The 19,424-nt window shown below is 36.6% G+C and overlaps 1 long non-coding RNA gene across 1 annotated transcript in view; it reads left to right on the top strand.

Annotated features, from left to right (window-relative positions):
- Window positions 1-2,775: 2,775 nt before the first annotated feature.
- Window positions 2,776-19,424, top strand: part of LOC146600771 (uncharacterized) — a 160,183-nt gene continuing 143,534 nt past the window's right edge. The window contains exon 1 of the long non-coding RNA XR_014897419.1: window positions 2,776-2,845. This is a non-coding gene — a long non-coding RNA (uncharacterized LOC146600771). The remainder of the gene's footprint in view (window positions 2,846-19,424) is intronic.

The following is a 19,424-nucleotide window of genomic DNA, read 5'->3' as shown; positions in this document are numbered from 1 at the left end:
CAAGTATTAGTCCAGTAGTAATGTCTATACATTACAAGAGTGCTGAAGCTAAACTGGGACAACAGCAATTACTCTGGCAGATAATCAAATTTTAGTTTAATATGAGGGAGGAGGAATGACATTAATCAGCCCATGATGGAGTATGGTGGCATGTGATCCAGGTTAGGTTGCCAATCATGGCAGCAAGTGCCAGAGCAGTAAGAGTGGTAAGAAGAAAAGAAGAAATTAAATATTTTAGTTTTAGTGTAGTTGTCTGGTAGGGGAAAAAAATCCCTACTTTTTAAGGCCTTGGTATAATTTCTTCATAAATGTTTTTTTCCATTGCAAATACCAAATGTGGAATACCGTAGAAATTCCATTAAGTTGTTTCAAATTTAAGATTAAGGAATATGTAAATGAAAGACTTGTTATTTTTCATATAAAAGTGAATGTTCCAACATAACCAGCCATGAGGAAATATCTTATAACATTATCAGTCATATAGAAAACCCTGACACGCCAGACTGTCTTCTATTCATCATAGCTACACTAACTTGAAAATAGTATGGAGATCCAGGATTTAGCTCTGCTCTATGTAGGACTGCACATTTTTCCTTTCCTAACTATCATTTATTTTATGTAATGTAATTGAGATAAATTTCTGACACTACCATAGCCATGTGGTTATATTCAAGTTGGCTGACCTATGCAGGTCCTGTTGTTATGATGAGCTGAGGCAGCCTTAACAAAGCTAAATGTTTTAAAAAGCTTACTGTACAGATTTATCTGAGTCTAATAAGATTCTCAGTGGCTAGTTTTCAAATCAACCTCGGATATATATTGTAAAGTAGTACTTACGTGTAATCCAAATCTCCAGACTCTTTTCTTTTTGAAGTGGAAAGGAAAAAAATAAAATAACTTTGCATGTTGGGAGTGAACGTTGAAGTTAAGAAGAATTTATGTTTCAGTGATATAAACCTGATTATTCCATTTTCAGATACAGGGAGATTTGCATAGCATTTTAAGTATTTCTTACAGGAAGTTTAGGAAATTCATCTGCTGTTTTTCTTTACAAAGTCTGCACTATGATTAGTTCTTGCAAAGAGTTGTTTGTAGATCAATACATATCTGACAGGTTACGCACTGTCCCACTGTACCTAGGAACCAACTGAGCTTTTTCTTTCATTTGGGCAATTCTGTGTGATGGTTTTCCAGATGGAGTATTTTTCATGATCTCCACATTCAGCTGTCGTACTGATTCAGTGATGTGTACACATGTGCTGGTATACCAGAAGTATTTTTTTATTATTATTTATTTTTGCTTTGCAGAAGTGCAAAATTTGAAATTGAGCCAAGGCAGGTCAGAGTTCACATTGACTGAGCTAACTGGTGCTTATCCTTCTTTCAAGCAGTGAAAACCTTAGATCGACTAGCAGTACACCGAAATAAACTGTATATCATAAATCAAAAATACTTGAGAGACAGCTGGGGCAAGGCTGGTATTCAGACTTCAGTGTTAGGAGTTGTCAGGTGGAATGGTACATTCATGACTTTTTTTTCCCCGTTTGCATCAGATACAGCTGTATTTTAATTATATTTTAATATAATCAAAACTAAGCCTTTAACATAAAAGAGATTTCCTATGGTTTACATTTTCACACTGCTCTCAGTTACATTATTGCTTACTCTGTGAGATTTATAATGTTTAATATAGTTATCAATATGTTTTCCTTCCAAGGTCATTTAGACTTTGCTTACTATCTTCAGGTTGTTTGAAGGCACCCTATTAATATTTAAATGTATTTTTCTAATCTTTTGAATTCAAAACTACAATCACAGAATGTTGTTTCCTTTCTCCTTGTTTCTGTAGCTGCTTTTCATGGGTTTCACCCTCTTGCTGCTGCTGGAGAGGAGGATTTAAAGCGACAGATAACACAGCACTCGGATCAATTATTTCTACTGTACGGCTACTTTCTGCCMGTGTTTCAGGCCCGCTCCCCTCTCCCCCCCGTTTTCTTAAGTGGTTCAAACTCCTTTTAATTCATAAGGAAACGTGTTAGGCATAACATTTTTTTTTTAACCATGATATGTTATGATGTCTTCTTCAAATTGTATTCCTTCTTTGTGTAGATACTGCAGTGTTGGGAGCAATTAACATAACTCAGAGAACTAATTTCCTGTGGTTCTTTAACTCTGTATTTATGGCTTTCAAAAGAATGGATCTGTACTCTAAGGATTAGTACAGTCTATAAATTTTAGTTGTCAGAGTTCTTTCTTTTAAGGAATTAAGATAAGAAAAATTCAGTTGGTGGTTGGAGATCTCAGAAAAAAAATACACTTTGTGCATTTTTTCCTTCTTTTTTCCTACATTAAAAACCATGCTTTTAAGTTTTATTACAGGAGTACTCGTAAATCTTCTTTATAGCTGGGTCTATCACACAAATACCTTCCTTTCTGAATTTTTTTGGACCCAGATTAGCATGACCTAAACCCAGGCAGCATTCCAGTCGCATTCCTCGAGCCACGATCTGTCCCGCTGAAACTGGTCAGGGGGAACGATGTTAACAATGTTAACGTGGACATAAAACCATTCAGTTTGGTTCAGGTAACAACTTTTGCCAAGATAAGAGGTTCCCCGCCCTCCCCCCTTCCCCAAGTCTGAGCAGTTTGGGGGTGGGCGGAGGAGAGGGGTGGAATTCCCCAGGTGACGCTCCTTGAGGCCGTTAGTGGCCGTTAAGGGCCGTTAGTGGCCGTTGGAGCCGTTAAGGCTCCTCAGTGCCCTGGCAGCAGCCTGGATCGCAACAGTACCTAAATCTGCTATTTGTACCGGGAAATTGTTGCTAAAAACCATGCATCCGAAATCGAGGTAAGCTTCCAGTGGGGGTTCTGGGGCTGTAAATGCTCAATTGAGAAACATTTATTTGYCAAACCATTTTTAGTAACCCTTCTTAAATTGAAAAATGGCCAGATATAGTTTCTTGCTGTTTTGTACTCCTAAACTTCTAGATTTTTTTGTTTCTTTAATGYTCTGTGCTTTGCTCATTCACTGATTCTTTAGCTACTAATCTTGTGAGATGTAGGATTTTGTAAAAGGCTTTTTGAAAGAGAAAGATAGCAACAAGTGAATTTGCTTTATTCAGTATGGTGGTAATATTTTCCAAGAATTTACAAGAATTTAATCAAATTAAGTAGGTATTCCCCCCCACACACACACTTCTTTTTTAATGGACTAGTGAGCTTTCAGGTGTTCTTTTCAAAGTCTCTCAAGCACCTAGCTGGCACCCACAGAAGACAGTGTGAAAGGTCCTGTTGAGCAGAGCTTAACAGTTTTCTTCTTCCTATCGAACGGCCTTGCTTCCTTTGACCTTTAACAAGTCCCCAAAACAAAAGCCTGCTCCAAGCTTATCTCCTTTTATGAAAAATTTGCAGGTTGTTGTAACTTAAAAAATGCTAGCTGAGGATTCACCACTTTGGATGCATGTCATTGAGAYTTAATGTTTTGTTCGTCAACTCTTATAACCAATTTCAGTTTTCATCTGTGCCTGTCTAGCTTTGCCTCTAATATCTCAAAGTTGTCATAAATAGGTAGGTGTGCTGCTCTTTCTCTATGAGAATAAATGCAAATGGAAGGAGTACGATTACTGTACTTAGGTTTCTGAAACTGTTTCGATTCATAGACTCTCCTCTCCCTCATGATTTCTTTCTATACGAAGCAAAATAATTACTCACAAGGAAATATAAGTTTTAATGCATTTTAGCTGTTTTCTAATTTAATTTAGCAGTGRCAATATTAGAGTAGCCAGTACCAGCAGATTTAGAGAAGTATTTTGTAACCAGCAATCGAAGACTATTGCTCAGACACTTCTATTCTTATAATTGTAAAATGGTTTCCTAATCTATTCTTATGCTTCTGTGTTGCTTACTTCTCTGGCTAAAAATCCTGATTATGTTTTTAAGATGGTTATAGTTTATATGAAGGAGTGGAGACATGCAATTTACTTATACACAAAACATGAAGCTAGGGTAAAAGTCTATCAATATGCATAATCTGGTTCTGGAAACTTCTGGTTAAGTGCTGATACAGTCTGCACAGTTGGCCAAAATTTTTTATTGGCTGTCGATAGCAGATACCACACACTGTATCTGTGTGCTTTTTTTACCCTCTTATCGAGGGGGAGGAGGTGGGACTGAACAAAGAAACATCCTGCTGCCACCACCAGTAGGGTGCGGGGGGAATCCTACTTAATCAGATTCTGAAGATCTTACCACTGTTACTAGGAAAATAATTTTACTTTCTAATTGTATCTCTTAATCTAATCATACATACAATAAATAAGATGCTTTTTGAACATTSAATAAAAAACATTGTTATAGAATGTATATGTTCCATCATTCAGGCCACATGAAAAAGAGGAAGAAAAGGCTTCGAGGGAAAGGCTTTTAACTGTTGGCTACCTGCACTGTGCTGACAAAACCTACAAAGAATGCATTGGTGTGACTCCTGTGAGTCTAAATAGGATAAAATAGGATTCAAATTCAGCAGTAAAAGGGAAGGATGAAATAAGATCTTGTGAGCCTGTGTGGCSTGTCTGTAGCTACATAGTGGCCATGGAAATGACTAAGACTTTAGGGGTGTGCTGCACTGTAAGGGTGTTTCTATTTATTGTATCCAGGTTCTACAGAGAACTAAAATATAGTTGTAGACACAGAAGGCTGCCATTTTCTCTGAAGAATCAGTAGGTGAATCAGTCACTTAGCTAACCAAAGAAGTTGTTTGGTCATGTTATACATTGTACCTACCTGTGGTGAGTTACTCCACAGGTGTGGAGTCCACAGAAAAGCAGATGCGTGAGCTAATAGTGTTTTGAGGGTAACAGGATTACTCAAACCTCTCATAACTAAGTGTTTCAAGATGTCATGAGAATCTGACAGACCCCAGTACATCACYTTCTTTCTGCCCTATTTCTAAGCTCTTGCTCGTAATTGTGGGAACCAGAAACTTCTCTCTTACTAATCAAAGTGGAGACAGATAGCATCAGCAAGCCTAAGCCTGTAATTTCCACGAACTCCCTCTTCCTGTGTCCCTCATCCTTTTGTGAGTATTTAGTATGTGATATGTAGTCAGAAGGCATAGGAGTTATGAATTAAAACTTAATAGACTAGCATGAGGGTATGTGGTGGTGCCTATAAGCCAATAGAAAGTATGCTGTGAAAGTTGCATAGCTTCCCAGCCCACTATCCGTATGCTGGCTGCTGTAGCTCAGAGTGTCTGCTGAGACTTTTCTAAGAGCACTGCCAGTGAGGCAGATTTGGCAAAAATCTTAAAAGTCAGAAGAAGGTGGAGGAAGGCGCAAATGTACAGAATGAATTCTGCCAGCAGTTAYGTGTCCCAGCATGAATCAATTAGTCCTTTCTTATTCTCAAGTAAGTTTTGAGGTAGCTTGGCATGCTTAATAACTGATGCACGAAAGATACTTAGCACTCTCTTGTAGTGGTAATAATCTCCAACCCTATGGTGCAAACTAGGTACTTTAAAAGAATTTAGGGGAAGAAAAAATAATTGAAAACTAGGTAGTTCTAAGGAATTCTGCTGTCSTAATCCCAGTCTGGTTTGAAGAGCAGAAAATGTGAGGTGTCTTAATGTCTGTGTATTCTCACTTACGGAATAGTTGRGATGTTTTTTGGTGTATGAAATTGGCTGAATCTCATTCTGCAAACTTTGTATCCAGGCTCAGAATGGTAAGCCAAATGAATACCTCATGGGGACTTGCATTTTAACTAGAGAGCTAAGGGAAAAAAAATGCTGTGCCTGTAGGACTTGCTGTCTGTCTCTCCTGTTGACAGTGTTCCACTTTATATAGATGAATACACATTCACTGGAGCGATGAGCTAAATGAGTTTGTGAATAGCATAAGTTACCCTGAAACTACAATTTTCATGTGAGGAAACTATTTTTGGAAAAAAGGTTGCCAAACCTCACTAGAAATAAGGTAGTGATAGACCCAGGCAATTAGAGCTTCCCATGCCTACTGCTTCCTTTAGTTTCTATTGTGATTAATTGCCATAAAACAGAGATTAAAAAAGAAGGGAGCAAAGAGGGTGTTTTTTCTCCTCCTCCTCCTCCCCTTCYCCAATGGAAAAATTTATTCAAGCGTAGGCCTGAATCTCAGTATTTGCCATGTGTTGCAGATCGCTGAGTCTCTGCAGAACCCCATGAGCTTCAGTAATTTGCTCTGCGGGGTCTCAGCTGTGTGCCTTTGCAGGACCTTACATGCAGGCATTCTTCTTTAGCCCCTACTGGTTGTCTCAGAGGCTGATTCATACCCTTCCCCTGGCCTAACTTTTCCCCTCTCAGATCTAAGGAGGGCTCCCATGGAGCTCAAGAATAACCTCCTGTGTGGTGTCAGAAATAAAACCTGGGGACAGCTTGCAGAAGTGAAATTGAAATGCAATTTTTATTGCAGACACTGTAGGAAAACAGTCTGTTCCTTTTCTTTGTGTTCCACAGTCTCTCCTTAAATATTCACAGTACTTTCATACCTGCTGTATAGGGCTATCCACACAGGAGGAACACACCAACTTGGGCATAATGCCATATCAGTACATCTGTGTGACTTCCAGGTCAGCTTTGGCTCTTATCCAGTCAGTTCAGGGAACCACTAGGGGTTGATCTGCACCTAGCCTAAAATACCTTGTGAGTATATTGTATTATACAACTACACGTGTCATGTTGTACCTAACTTAAGTAATTTTTGGCTTTAGAAGCATCTCCTAAGAGAGAAGGCCAGTGCAATGCTATTACTTATTATTATTGCCCTTGTAATCCTGTCCTTGCTGGATTCTTTCTGAACTCTCAAATTCTCTAACCTGTCAGGTAAAACAAACCACAAATAAAGAAAGGTTAGAATGTAACATCTGCAGATCTGTGTTAAAATGCTACTTTGTCTACTACCAAAATCATATRTTACAAAGGTGAAGGGAACCATTAGAGAACAGGTGCCCTGAATGAGGAAAGATTTCAGACCCTGGACCTAGAAGCCTCCTTGCTGATTTATTTAAGAAAACTGCAGTAGTTAGTACTTGATTCAAAGCAAAAACAGAGTTTCTCTACTCTTCATCTTCAAGTAAAGATGAATGAGCTTTCATAATGGACCTTGCCCTGCCAATAGGAATAAATGACTGTGATTTCTGAACATTTTCAAGGAGACCTGGAGACTCAATATGCAAAATCTCTCATTCTATCATTGAAAGTGCAGCCTTGGATTATTACTGACAGCCAAGATGCAGTTAAAGTAAAGGTCATGCAGACTATTGACARTAATAAATTCCAAGATTTGCTATCTTTTTGCTGAGGCCTGCATTAGGCCATGCATCAAAAGCCTGTATTAAAAAAAAAAATGGTTTGCTCTCGCCCAATAAAGAATKCAATATACATTTTTCAAGTTTGCTTTTTGAATGAACTAGTAAAAGCCTCTTGCATCTCACTTTCATCTTCTAAATTAACATACTGAGAACTGTGTACCAAACAGTGACTTTAATCCTTTGAACCCACCCAAAATGTATAATTGAAGTTACATAAAATAATCTCTTGCTAGTAGGTGTAGAACTCAGCATGATGGCATATGTGAATAAAGACTGAATATAAATACTAGCAAGTTAATTCAGTTTTCAGCGTGTAAGCCTGAGGTAAAACATCTTTAACATTGCAGGTTAACTAATTGCTTGTTCCTAATTGAGAAACAAATATCTGTTGCTTTGAAAGTCACAAATAGTAATAAAGATGTTGTAAACAAAGAAAAATTAAGTGGGCAAAAATGCAACGTGCACAAAAACAATAACTGACAAATACAGACTGTCTGTGTTTTGGTTATTGATGATGATAAACAGTATATGTAAGAACAACTATCTGAAATTAAGTAAGACTATCTAAATGAACTATACTTTAATTTCACTCCTAAAAGTATGAAACTTTCCTTTGAGATTGTTACTGATTTCAGTTTTTGAAGGGAAAGCATCACTTTAATCTGAGTGTAATGGATGCATTTGGTTTTCATACGTAGATTTGTCAACATTGGATATTTATTACAATTCTATGAGTTGTTCAGAGTGTTAGTCCACAGGGGGCTACAATATAAATGCAACCTTACCCTAACAAAAAGGGTTAAGAAAAGTTTGTAGCTGTCTACCTTTTGAGGCTGGCAAAATAAAATGCATGTGAAGTACCAGCTTGAGCAGGCAGCCTTGCTACAGGAGTGTTTGCCCAACAGAAGCTCAACGGACCCCATCAAGTAACAGAATTTTCAAGAGATGGTGGTAACTGCTGATTCAAACTGACAACCTAGAAATGGAAGATACTATTTTCTATTATCAGTTGCATGRGTTATCCTACTCTCACACTAAGTATAGAGGGAATTTACATAGTACATGCATCAAGTTTAAGGTACTGTTCAAGTGTGGATTTACTTTTGTATGCATCAGATTTTTAATGGTTGTATTAATCTCGTTTCAGCTAGGGTGTGGGGAAAGCAATAGAAAGAGTATCTTACAACTTAGCTCCTACATCACCTATAAACAAACATAATTAAGTATTTCTTGGAGCACACAGGACTATAAGAATGCATAGGGGATCTTCTGTTTCGCACAGTTACTTCCCTCCTTCCTGCCCCTCCCCCCCATTAACTCGCGTAGGATTTGGCCCATAGATACAACTTAAAATTACAGAATACTTTCTATGTTCTAAGCTATTCCAGTGTTATCTCATTACATAATGGCTAAAATAAGGAAGGCATGTTTACTGACACAGTATCAGAGAGTTAAAGTAAATCAGTAGGACACGCAGAATGTTTGAAATTRCCATAGATATACTGAATAAAATAAGACTGTTAGATCAGACTGGACTTTCACCTGAGTGATACTAACTGAGTGTATGATAAGATGAATACTAAAACACGGTCAACTGAAGATCTTCATATTCTTTTGGAACTGCAATTGTGTTATACTCTGACATTCCTTTAAAAATTCCTAAAACTAACTGTTCCTCCTTCCCACTTCTTTCTCTCCTCCAAAAAGTAAACACTCTAAATTTATAGTTTTCCCAATTGCTATGAAAATAATATACATTACTAGATAATCCAGAATTMAGATCTAAAACATAAGAAGGGATAACAGGTGACATGACAACGAGCTGTGAAAGAAAAGTTGATCTTTCAGAGGCACTATAGGGACAATCAGCTCTTCTGTGTATATCGCTAGCCATTTTAAAGGTCATATTGGTTATGGAATACTGGGATTTAAGGCTTCATTTTTAGTAAATTCTAAGCACTCTCAGTTTTTGTTAGCAGGGGCTGAATAACCTTCARAAAAGACCCTGTTTTCCTTTGTTTACAGTTTTCTTAATAATACAAAAGACTTTTGTACGAAAGGATTTAAAAAAAGAAACTCCTGCAGGAGTGAAAAATAGAAGAAAGACAGCATATGCTGCCTATGTATAAGTAATATAAGTAATCTTAATAGTCAATACATTGGTTTCAATACCTGGATACCGATGTTTTCTAGCTTGAAAAAAAAGCAAGGGGTGGAAAGTTTTCGACAAATAGAAGTTTTTAGCTTGGTTTTTGTAATGAGAATTTTAACYTCTTTTGATTATGTATCAAAAGAAAAATAACTTGGCTAGCTGTTTATAGCATTCCATGTACTAAATRCTAACTTTCAGAAATAACAACTTTTATCAACTGATAAAAATTTAAAACTTAAAAGACRAACTGTCCTCGGTGTACTGCAAACRCTACTTACAGGGAAGACCATTAGAGCTACTTCAAAGTAGAATATCTCTTAATAGTGTGCGGAGGCCTGTAGGAGCAGGAGAAGAATGCTTATTTGCCTTTTTTTTTTTTCCCCCCCCTGTCTCTTGCTAGTATTGCCCCTTCCAAATGCTTTGTTACTATGGTAACAGTGATGTCATGGTTACAGCCCAGGCTTCTGCTAGTGCAAATACTAAAAGAGATCTAAATGTTGATTTTTTTTTTTATTTTTATTTTATTTATTTATTTTTTTTTGCTTGTAACCAGCTTTTAAACAGGGCAATTTTAAGCAACCGAACTGGGTCCTAACACAAAGCCTGTCTTAAACACCACATCAGATTATTTCTGTGAGCTTTTCAGAGGGAATTAAGTTTTTCTCTTTAAAACTTCTATTCCAAACTTCCCAAGGTAACTGTGGTGAGCTCATGTCCCCCTTGAAGCTCTCCATTTGCATTATTTCCCTTTAAGAATTATACAAATTGACTTATTGTGCTATGATCTAGCTGTTAAAAAGAAATTTAGGTATGCTCAGAGGCAGGCCATTAGTACAAAAAAGTCTTTCTAACACACCCYGTTGCTGCGGTAGAAAATCCTGCTAACCTGAAGAATTGATCATTGATCACACTGGTCCTTGTCTCCCCTTTGATGCATCAGCAGTGTTTGGAGGTGGCTCAGGATCCTGAGGTTGCCTACACAGGTGTGCAGTGGCTATCTCAGGCTATCTCAACACATTATTGCTGTTTTTCAGGCAATTAGGCTCAGGGAACAATGTGTACTCAAAATGATGTGTATTGGAACTAAATCTTGGACCTATTTTTTTTTTTTAATTTAATGGTTCTTTTTATATAATTCTAAATGTACCAAGGAGGCCTGTCAGCTGACCTGTGCTTTGAACCTTACCAAATACATTTAAAAAGTTCTGATATATTGGAGACTTTGAGTCTAAACATAGTAGTTTTATTTTACTTCTGGGATTTGTTGGAGGAGGAGGAATAGATCTTGTGTGTATTTTTATTATTATTATTCCAAGTTAAAAAATTACCTTTTATATTGCTTACTCAATGTCCTAAAATGCCTTGCATGAATCATGAAATGATTGATAATAGAAATGTGATTGTATGTACACAGTATTCTCTTAAGATTCTCATGAGTTCACAAAAACACTTCTAAGACTTTTTTTTTTTCTGTTGAAGTTTATTACAATGAATCGAATTTAAGACAGATTATGGCCTGCTTTGTATCATTCAGGATAAATTGCTGCTGTTTCTTCCCATGTCCTTGCATCATGACTATATTCTTTCTTTTGCAAAACAGGTGGTAGAAACTGATGGGTTGTACTTGCAAAGTCTTTTACACTACATGGCTCTTCAGAGCGGTCTTGYCTCCTGTGTTTTTTACGTATGGCCTAAGTACCTTTTTCTGAAACTTTTTACCTGCTTTTGCTCAGTGAGGGTTCAGGTCTGTGAAGGCAAGCATTCAGAAACATTAATTTCCAGGCCCTGATCAAACATACTGAATTACAACTATGATGCTTCCAATTATGTAGCTTTCAGTGTTTTTAAAGCAGTATTGCTGTGGCAAGAAAGCTGCCAATTTCCTCTTGCCGATGGCTTCAATATCTCTGTATCTGCAGTCTGCTGTATGAGTTCTGTATTATTTGTGACTGCCCTCGTAATAAATAYCCAAAGGGGCAGTCTTGGCAAGTGGGTAGGGATTGCTCACAGTAGACTGAGGCTACTAGTATGGCATCAACATCTTTCACTCACCACAGTGCTTAATTCTTCATGTGCAAGTCTCTTCCACATCAGATGTGCATAAAAAGGTATGAATAACTGAGTGCAAGGGTGGTGGCTTGTTTTGTTGGCACAGCTGCTTTAGATTTATATGAACTTTAATATATTGTTCAAGAATTCAGCTTTTGCTTCAGATATTCAGGTAAAAAAGAAGAAAATGGGCATCCTGCATAAACTTTGTCTAACAGTGAGTGAGCTGTAGCGTGTTGTAAAGTCCCTGAAATTACTAGTTGGATTTGTGATCCTGGAGATGAAAAAATGTCTTATTTAGGCCTGATGATATGTAATGATATTTTTATTACATTTTGAATATAGTACACTACCAAAAGGATTCAGGTGCTTAAAATTAGGGTATTTGTGTTACAGGCCTTTATGTGGAAGTTGATTAGTAAAGATAAAAATCCATTTCCTTGCAGTGTACCCTTTTATGGTCACTGTCTCTTTTGAACAGTCAGGTGCAGAATCATCAAGTTGCAAATAGAGATCATATCAGTAGTTCTACATGATGATCTTTCATCATACAAGATATTTAAACAAAAGGCCTTCAAGGGATTGACTGGGTTGGATAYAACCGAAGATCAATGAGCACAGCACTTGTGACGCTACTGGCTTTTCAGTTCCGTTTTCAGTGTGCTGAATGCTTAGCAGCATGTGGTCAGTACCTGASTTTCCAAAGTCAGTAACTGAAAATACATGCTTTAAAATGGAATTCTACAATGACTTACAAATCTGAAACAGGAAAGAGCTGTGCCTAAAGTTCTTAACTTTTGAGCTATCCTTCCTTGCTTCAAAGAGTGCCACAGCTAGAGCTAGTTGCTGTATGCTAGGGTCCATGAAGCAGGAAGTCTGTTGTTTTCTAAGTTACTGATCTAAAGTGTTTTCTCTGTAAGATTCAAGTGTCTCTAAGTTTAGTCCTTGAAAGAATTATTTCCCAAATTTTTACAGGTGAATATTGCAACATAATTGGGTTGCTGCTTTTAAAAGTTTTATCTCCCTTTTCAAGGAGCTGATGTGCATGCTAGGTTTTCAATGACACTGTGTTGTTCTCCCTTTGGATCATTCCAAGTTACGTTACATTACATTGGATCATTACACCTGAGTTATCCATGTCCCTTGCTTTTGGGGGGTTTGTAACCCCCCCCCCCCCCCGTGAATTCTATATTTCTAGTGTTAACRCTGGATACAAATGTAGTATGTACCTTCTTTGCAAGATGTAGGTGTAGCTTCGAGTGTGTTTGTACCAATTTGACAAAGAAAACTTATGCTAATGTTTGAAACAGGCTGAGAACAAACCTAAGAAACTAATTTTTACAATTCTGTAAAACAAGTGTATAATTACAGTTTTACAGTTGGACAAACTCACAACTGAAGTTATATTTTTTTTATATATATATATATGTATGTTGTATTCAGGTATAATCTCATTTTTCATTTTGCTTTGAAAAAGTTAAAGGAAAAAGGAGMTGAAAATAAAATTACAACCAAGAGAAAATGGGGGAAAGTGGAAAAAGATAAAGGAGCTGAGATCACAGAATATTGGAAATAAGAACAAAAAGTTCTYCTGAACCTGGAAAGATAGGAACTATTTCAGCATTTTACAGACTTGTTTCATCCTATCTTTTGGTCTGCAATATAGACTACAATGTATGTTATACCAACATACATGGGATTTTTAACATATGTTATAACATTAATTGGCGTATCAAAAAGTACATAGTAGCTACTGGTGTTATKTGACTTTAAAGGAAATGTTGCGGTGATGTGTGACTACACAGAAATAGAGTAAAAGGAGCTAGTTACTTACCAGTTTTTTTTTTTTAAATCCCTCATGCCTGACTCAAAGTAACTAATCCGTGGCCTTGCAGTCATTTTAATTTCAGTGTAATAGATTATCAAGACTATTCCACTTCATATCTATAGAATATTGCATAAGAAAACAATTTTAGACTAGCTTCATTCTAATCAGTCACTRAAAACATATTTCTGTATTTCATTTTTAAATGAAACACTAACTGCAGCTTCCTGAGCAGGTAATATGAACAAAGCCACCAATGTGGGATTTACATAAATCAAAAGCAAACAGCTTTTCTGAAGGGTGTGGCCAAATGCTATCGAAGAAATAATATGTAGGTGGGCGATAAACTGCTTTTAAGTCTCACAGTATGGATTAGTTGTGGACTTTCTACAGAAAGAAGGAAGCTGAAAATTAATGGTTATCTACCTTTTCATGAATCTGGATACTAAAGTTTAAACTGTGATTCCAGAATGATGCTGACTAGTTTCCAAAAACAAACATTTTTACTCTTGGATGCAGTTGTGCATCGGTTTGTTCCTGGAGTCAGTCTGATGGCCTAACCCTGTGTTTTTCTTGTATATGGGATTTTTATGTAGGAAYCAATTAAACTATTTGTATGAGGAAGGAGTGCAGAATCAGAGATGGGAAGAATGAAAATCTCCTATGAAAAGAATATGCTAGTAATATACTGAGTAATTCTTTAGATGTTGCTGCTGGGAAAAGACCCTTCTGGAAAAACACTCACGTTTTACATGTCCCTGTATGGCAGGGTCTATGTTCCTTCTTATTTCTCAAGGCAAGAGTCTCTCTTGTTCTGAGGGATATTGCTGACTGTTAAGCAATGAGTACTCCGGTAGAAACTCTGTTATGCTTTAGCCAGCAAGGTGATATTTGTGGGGCTGAGGTAGAAGCATCAGGCAAAAGATGACTTTCTAGCCTGGTGAAGAAAGTTCTTAGCTAGAAACTGTAGATCTTCCTTTAAGGAGTAGGCTTTCAGAACTGATTATGTAGCTTATGGTAAATAACTACAGGATAAAAACAGAAATACTCCAGAAATCAGGGCCCAGATTCAGGCCTAGAACCATATTGGGTTTCTTCACCTTTTGAACACTACAGATTTTTTTTTATATATATACATACACATATAGTTGCCCTCTTCAGGGCTTATTTTATGCCAAAAGTGCTCATGTTGCCAGTTGCATACTGAACACTTCCTAGGTCAGGATTTTTGGGGCTCTGACCAAACTATTGGACTGGGCAGTACTTCTTGGCTTTAGATTTGGGCATRTATGCTGGCTGCCTCCCCAGTGCATGCTAAGGAAAGCCCTAGGTCTGAGGGAAGGAAATCTCGGCAAGGAGGTTGGAGGGAGCTATGGCATACTTCAGCCCTATCCCAGTTCTCTGCAATTCGGGGCTTAGAGCTACAGCTGTGCTGTGGCAAGCACCACTTGCATAGCTGAAAAGTAGCCAAAGGTATATCTAGGCTTCTGAATTAGCTTTGAGTAGACACTAAACCACTGGCAGCTTGGGCTGAGGCACTTCTGAAAAGCACAATAGGGCTTGTCCAAGGGGAGATGTTCTTAGATGTTAATCTTACTAAGGGTCTAGCCCTTGATTCTTATTTAAGAGGTGGTGATAACATTCTGCTTGCAGAGGGAAGGATTTTAATTGGTCTTGATCTTTAGGTGATGTGGTGTTTCTGTGGACTGCTAGTATTGTACATTTTCAAAAAAGTGTACTGTTCTAGGGTGAAATACTAATGTATAAATGTGTAGGAAAAGGAAGAGCCTCCTTAAAAGAGAACAGGCTCCAAAAATTACAGCCAAAACATCAATCCTTTCTTACCAAAGGACAATTAATTCCGCATATAGAATTTGGATTCTAACTGATCATAAATGTATTTTACTCCAAGGACTAATTTAGCAACTAGGGCAGTGGCTGTAATTCTGTCCTCATCAGTTATATGATAGATAAAGGCATCTGACATTACCTTCATTTTTTGAAAAGTGTCCAACAGATTCTTCTGTCATTTTGTGACTGTGTTCGATCCTTAGCTTTCAAAAACAATAAAACATGTAATGACTTTGTAGTTACTAATACTGCATATTTATCAAGAACAAAAAATTGTATACCCTGAAGCATAATACTTCATTTATTGTTATTCAGAAGAGTAATAGTATTTTTTCATGATGATTTGTTAGTTTAAAAGAACAACCTATTTGCAGAAAACCTGGGGTGAGTAGAGCATCTAATTGCTTTTCTGTAATGTGCATGAGAACGTTGCATTTCTTTTCTGCCTTCAAAAAGACTTAAACATAGTATGAAATTTCAGGAGGAATAATAAGCTAAACTTTTCTTAAGAATTTTCCTTTAGTAATATTTTACATGTTTAGTTATTTATAAAAACTAATTTTAATGCCTAAGCAGTGAGGGTCTGTTGACCGTGGTTGAGCCAGGTATAAGCAGACATTTTTCTAGCTTTCTGCGTTCAGTTGTCAGTGTAGGTTAATCCAGACCTGACACAAGTCTTCAGATTCACTGTAGGGCCTCTCAGCACAGACTATGCATGTTATGAATAGTGTCAGATAGTATGATGGTTTTGTTTTTGTGATGTAACAGCACCACTGTATCTAGCAGAAAATGCCATTTACTTTATTCTAGGTTGTGAACTTGGAGTACAGGTTTTAAAAACAAAAAAATAAAAAATTTCCATTTAAATATACCCATTAAAGTCCATTTAAAGGTGAAGATTGTTTGCCATCTTTCAGAAATGAAGTCATACTATTGTGACTCATAGGTTTTTATTAACTATAAAATAACACAGCAAAAAGTCATCAGTGAATTAATCCTGAAAAAAACCTGTACAACCTTTAAATGACACAACATAATATTGTCAGGTAGTCCAAATGTAATTTGAAAACTTGTTTCTTGCAAATACTGGATTTTTGTGTGTTTTAGGGACTCTTTAGTTCTGAGACTTCAGCTGTGTGATACTCAGGTATAAACAATATAATACAGTTTGATGTGGCTTATATAAGAATGTCATAACTTGCTTCTCTGCAAAGGGATTATACAATAATAAAAGCTGAACACATTGACTTGAAAATACTTTAAAACACACTTTTCTGGAAAGTGGTTTTTTTTGTTTGTTTTTTTTTTTTTTGTTTTTTGCACTCTTGAGCCAAATCATTCAAGATAAGATCCTATTAATATTGATGCATTGTATAATTCAGGAACCATCTAATAATTCCACTTGCTTTTTTTCACTCCACTTTGAGCAGAATTTAGATAAAGAGCATGAAGACTTTCCTATTGCTTATAAGTTATATAAATTTCTTATTACTTATAAGCAAGGGAGATTTTAAGTCAGTCTATGGCCAGGTATCTAGAACTCAGAGAAGCAAAATCCCATGGCCACTGGCATCCACAGCATCACTATTTTAGCTCCTTCTAATTTTAAATTTGAGATGAGACCTTTAAGAGACTAAAAAATTGGCTCCAAAATGTCTGTTCTTAATCTGATTTATCCATCTTACTTGAGTAAGTCAGAGGGAGTTTTAACATTCCCTGGGACTTCTGGAACAGAATTCGATCTCTGATGTAGAGGAACMTACCATGTCATACATAATCTGATCTATTTGAGGTGTTTGATATGGGATTAAATGCACCATGCCACAGTGTCTGTCTTTTCTTCTTCTCTGACTCTAAGAGAGTATAGGGTGTCAAACTAAGATACGTATTATCTACAATCTAGAGTCTAAAGTTAGGTATGAACTTTGCCTTCAGTACTCTCCAAGCTCCTGTCAGGTCAGTGAAAGGCCTGCCATTAACTTCTGGGATCCCTAGTGAATCATCTGGGTGAACCTTAGACAAAAGACTGTTTAGCAAGACGTTTCCGTTTGGGTTGGGAAAACAGTGTATACAGTATGAAAGCTTAATGTATCAGAGAATATTTTTTTTCTTTCAAAGCAAAACATTATTGCAGCCTAGGATAACTAGTAGTGAGTCAACTCAAAGGCATTGAGTTCAGGGTTTTTATATATGTCTGAACTTGCACATCAACTGTGGGAAAATAACAGATTTTTATAAAACTGTTTTGTTAGATGCAGAGCAAGGAAATATCCTTGTATCTTGCATTTGATAAAGGCAAACAGACCTTTTTTGGGGTATTTATAAATGGAAAAATTATGTTTTAKTTTTGTTCTATAATTCACTTAGGTATAAATTTTTCAGTAGCCCGYTGAGTGTTTGTTTCTAATATGTTGCGTATCACAACGAACCAAAAACTGCTGCTATATAGATGGGTGATTTAATTACTCTGCTCTAATGATATTGCCTGAAACTAATGTGCAAAGTATGAAAAAATTTTATATTCAGTAACCCTAGTTAATACTTGAGGGCTTTATCTGTCTCTATTTTTCCAATCAGTGTAAACCTTAATTTAAGCCAGGTACAGTAAGGTCTTTTATGCCAAACTATGAAGAAATACTCATGGCTTTGATTAATAGTAACTGGAAAACAAGAGTTTGATTTGCTGCTTTTATTTAACATGCACAAAACTTCCTATCATATAATTGGGCATTATGCTGTCTATTCAGTTTTAAAACCAAGTAGTGTGGCCATAGAGCAGAGACTTGCTTCAAAGAGTGGAAATATTACCAGTTTTGTTTTTTCTTCAATCTAGAATAATGCTGGAGCAAACATCCCAGTTGCTGAGTTGCCCCCCCCCCCCTTTTTTTTTAACAACCAAGAGGAAAAAATACTGTCTATTATGACTTGCTCATCTTTTCAATAATGAGCCATTGTTAAACAGCAACATCTACTTCTAATTCAAAATACACTGTAGRCTATTTTTCTTTCATGCTACAGTTCTCTCTGTGGTACCCAAATCATACCGTAGTATCTACTAGTGACAGATTGCTTCTTGATGTGTACTAATTCAATATACTCTGCTTTTTTGCTTCCCTGTARTGGTTTATCTGTATTCCCAAACAGTAACTCTTGATGATGGATGTAATGCAGAAGTAGACTTAGCCAGTAACCTAAGACTTAGGTTGTAGACTGTGGACTAGGTTAAGCTGTTTAACTGACCGTATGCCAGTAGTGTTCCCCTCCCTTCCTCTCCCCCCCTCCCACCCCAAAAATCAGAATACAAATGTTTTTTTTTTTTTTTTTTTTAAGACAGATTAAAAGCCTGCATAGTGTAAACATTGTATTTTTTTAAAGTATATGATACTTAGTATTATGTTAACCAAACTTAATCATGTGCCTACTCTCAGTATGAATTAAATCCCTAAACTTGGGAGGGCCTGCATGTGTTCTGTCTCTACTGAGGTATTCAACACTTAAGAAACAGAAAGCCTGAGAGCTGAACAGTTACATGACAACTAGGTGATTCAAGATATCTACTGAAATATCTTGTGAATTCATTATGATTTAATTTAGAAGATTTAAGTTTTCTAGAGAAAATCAAYAGGTTTCTGTAGGATACAGTGGTTGCATATGTCTCTGACAGAAGGCAATACTTCAGATTCTAGAAGTGGATTGTTYTGAATAATTCCAAGAACTCTGAAAGTTATTACTTTTAAATATTGTTTCTAGTAATTGTGCAGCTGGATGTGTGATACAGTAGGTGATGTTATAATCTGGTTTAATAGTTAACTGATTTTTTTCAATCAGTCTAAGTTTAGTAAGTTAGTAAATTGTGAAGATGGAATTACTTCTTTAGATTTGCATTCTCAGCAGAAACATGGTACTTGTTTTCTGTAGTGTCCTCCTGCCCTTTCTTGTCCCACTTACTTCACAGCAAAGGTCAAATCTTTCAGTGAATGATGGTTCACAGGTTATGAACTCTGGCAACCCTGGGCTGAATGCAGGAAGTGAAACCTGTGCCTTGTCACAGCTGGAAAAGGCTTTACTGTTGTTGTGGGTTTGTATGTAAGTATATACRTGTATATGTCTTATAAACATGAATAAACATATACAGATAATCTCATTCATAGTTGACRTTTTTTCCATTTCAAGGATTCAGTTATTCTTTTATCTCTGCTGATGTCT

This window comes from Rhea americana, unplaced genomic scaffold, assembly GCF_003343005.1.
Source record: "Rhea americana isolate MKP2758 unplaced genomic scaffold, rheAme1 scaffold_116, whole genome shotgun sequence".
NCBI lineage: Eukaryota > Metazoa > Chordata > Aves > Rheiformes > Rheidae > Rhea > Rhea americana.
Note: the sequence above shows the minus strand (reverse complement) of the source record. Positions and strands in the feature narration are given on the sequence as shown.